We start from the raw sequence: 3,437 nt of genomic DNA on the forward strand, positions 1-3,437 counted from the left end.
AGATAACATCCCTGCTCTCCTGGAGTTGACAAACTAAGGAGGAGAAAATATACCCCCAAACCACAGTGCCTCAAACTCCTCACAAATTGAGATGAGCTAAAAAAGGCACAGTAAGTGGTTTTCAAAGTTCACAGGTATCATAAATTATGTGGCCTGAACAGCCTGAAGAAGTTTCTTTGTGGAAGAATGATTCTGGGCTGGAAACTAAGGTGTTTGTTTATATCAGGTGAAACCAGGTTAGCAATGAGCAAGCCTGAGAGCAGGGCAGGCACACAACCATTTATAAATGTGTCAAGCTCCCTACAGCTTGTGTGTAGACACAGTGAAGAGGACAGGGCCAGTATGGAGGAGTCAGCCAGCAAATGCAGCAAGTCCTCAACTTCATACATTTGACATGTGCCACAATGGCCACATGTTGTCGAAGCCTCAAAACTAACAAGTGAATAATGGCATAATAAAACAAGGAATGTATTTTCAAACAGTTTCTGCACTTTTTAAGATTCATCATCATCATCATCATTACTGTGTGTATGTGTGCATACACACGTGTGTGCCCACACACAAGAGTCTGAGAAAACCAGAAGAGGGTGGTGATCTCTTGGAGCTAGAGTTACAGGTGACTATGAGCTGCCCCGTATGGATGCTGAGAACTGAACTGGGGTCTTCTTGAAGAACAATACATCTTCTTAACCACTAAGTCATCTCTCCAGTCCCTTGATGCCAAAGTTTTAAGCATACAATGCTATGCACCACATGTCCCCTACACCTCTAACTATTCAATGAGACTATATCTAGGACATTTTCTTTATTGCATCTTGGATTTTTGGAGATTATCCTCCACAGAAAAATTGAAAACACTGTTGCAATATTTTACAAATATAAAGAAGATATGAAGTATACTTTTTGCACTGGTTTTATATACCCATGTACATAGGTAGCCATGATAAATTGACAGACATTTTCATTGTCTTTAAGGAAAACATAAAAGAAAAAAATTAAATTGCAAAAGTTTGCTACTCAGCAGCCATTAATGTCATGCATATATAATCTCCTAGTGGAGAGTATGAAGCAATTGCACACAATCCTCTATGACACAGTGAGTGCCTGTTAAAATGTCATCACTTGTTCTGTGTGTAACAGCCATCTCCCCCACTCCCTCATACAGTGTGGGCTTTTCTTTTTCATGCTATAATACAAAAAAATACTACATCCTGTTGATGTGGTTACTGAAAATTACCCCAGCAGAAGATGCAGTTCTTACAGTGGTCCTTCCTGAAGCTTGCCTGAATGTTCCAGATTTTCTAGACTGTTCACTGCTGATGAAATTCTTTAGTAACGCATGGCACAAAAGCCACAGGATACCAGTCTGCATGAACACACTTTAAGTAGGTGCATTTCAAATATAAATATATTTTCTACTCTATTATTTTTCTAAATGACTTTTAAAAAGAAAGTCTTCATGAAGGTTTCCAATCAGTTGTGCAGGCTACCCATTCTCAAGACACAGTCATCTCTGGCTTATTCGATTTGAGAAAGTTTTATTTCTTCCCTTTGTTTTGCAGAATATTTTAGAGTCCCACCCTGTGGGCAGTTCACCAGATACAGACAGAACACAGCTAAGCGTGACAAAGAAACACAGGCAATGATGAAAACCTCCAAATGCAAGTGTCCCCACGTATCCAGTATCATGCCAGGCGATGACAGCCAGCCCAAGAATCTGAATAGACTGCATGAATCCATATGCAGTTCCCAACTGTTGCTCAGGAACTACAAATGCCACCATCAGCCACAATGCACAGGCAAACAATGAGTAGGAGAGCCCCAGGAGACACAGAGCAATCCATGGGTTCCAAGAGGTGAAGGCCAGAGTCATGTGGGACACAAGGGTGGTAGCTACTGCATACAGAACCCAGATGATGTTTTTCCCACTTTTATCCACCAAGAGCCCAAATATTGGGGACATGGGAGCTGATATGATATACACAACAGTGTTAATTGCACTTATTGACTGGGAAGAAAAACTGAATTTTTCTATGAAGAAGACTTTGCCCAGGCCGATGAAAGGGAACACGCGTGTGTAGTAGCAGACACAGATGATGAAAACCAGCCACAGGGATAAGGAGAAGTCCTTTATATCAGTCAATTTAATGACTTCACCTGTTTTTCCTTGTTCTTTATGAATCATTTCCTCTGCTCTCCAATCAAAGTTAGCACAGATTATTGAGAGAATGAATGTTATATCCCCAATCATAAGTGTCACTCCCAGGGTCATGTAGCCAGCTGAACCCAGTGAAGCTTCAATCTCTCCATAGTGTCACTGCATGAGGTTCACATGCGCTGTGCTTCCAATTCTGGCCAGGCTGAGTTGAAGAAGTCCAAACATCAGGTTTAGTTCTTTGCCTTTAAACCAAATCACAGCATATGTATTCTGGACAACTGCTAAGGACTCTCCACCAGTCCCAAACACTAACCTCCCAAGCTCCATCAGGGATAGATCATTAAATATTCTACCTAGAGCAAAAATAACCTGTCCAATGCAAAGAAAACAGCTGAAAATAACTGTGATGCATCGTATTCCAAATCAAAAAGCCACCCCAAGAAACAGAAAACTGCATTAGGCCAAGAATACCAGGCATACAGCAGCATGAATTTTCTAGTATTCACTTACATGTCCTGTTTAACCTGAGTCTGGAGGGCAGCATGATTGTCATAGCAAAAATAGCTCCCGAAGCCAAGAAGCACGGCAGCAACAGCACCAGGAGCCGGTGCACCAGATAGCAGGGGTTGCAGAGCGCAGGCAGAGCGCTTGGGGTGCCCTGGACTGCGCTGTCTACCTCGGGGAGGCCCCCAAACAGTGCCTGTGCCTCCTCCTCCTCCATCAGCCTGCAGCCCTAATCAGAAGTATCTTTTCAATTTGACTTTTTCTGAATTCATTGAGTAACAGCCACTAAATTAAAATTTAAGAATTTGATACTTTAAATTCAGACACTTACTTAAACTTTGTTCATGCCACCACTTTTGTGGTTCGAAGTATTTTGTTTACATTATTATATTTAGAAACCCCAAATGGCATTTGTTGGGATGTAAGCCAAAACCAGGAAGTACCTTTCATGGGGGAATAATGTTCCTTAGTATTCTTGCTCAGTGTGTGTGGTGTGTGTGTGTGTGTGTGTGTGTGTGTGTGTGTGTGTGTGTGTGTGAATACATTCAAAAAAGAATGCTCTAAAGAAGAGAATCACTTTTGCCTACTCAGTTGCCAATTTTATACGACTTCTTAATGAATTTTCTTCATTCTGTAATTACACTGCTTCTAAAGAGGAATATCAGTGTATAATAGGGCTTCAGCAATGGGAGACAAGTATGCACACTTTCTCATCCAGTGACAAGGTAGCAAGGTGCACATTTTTACCTTTATTTAAAGTTCAATGAAATGTGTC

General features: G+C 41.3%; 1 pseudogene; it reads right to left on the reverse strand.

Moving 5' to 3' along the window:
* Positions 1-1,518: 1,518 nt before the first annotated feature.
* Positions 1,519-2,879, reverse strand: LOC127196298 (major facilitator superfamily domain-containing protein 1-like; annotated as a pseudogene).
* Positions 2,880-3,437: the final 558 nt, after the last annotated feature.

The sequence above is a fragment of the Acomys russatus genome, chromosome 1, assembly GCF_903995435.1.
Source record: "Acomys russatus chromosome 1, mAcoRus1.1, whole genome shotgun sequence".
Taxonomy (NCBI): Eukaryota; Metazoa; Chordata; class Mammalia; order Rodentia; family Muridae; genus Acomys; species Acomys russatus.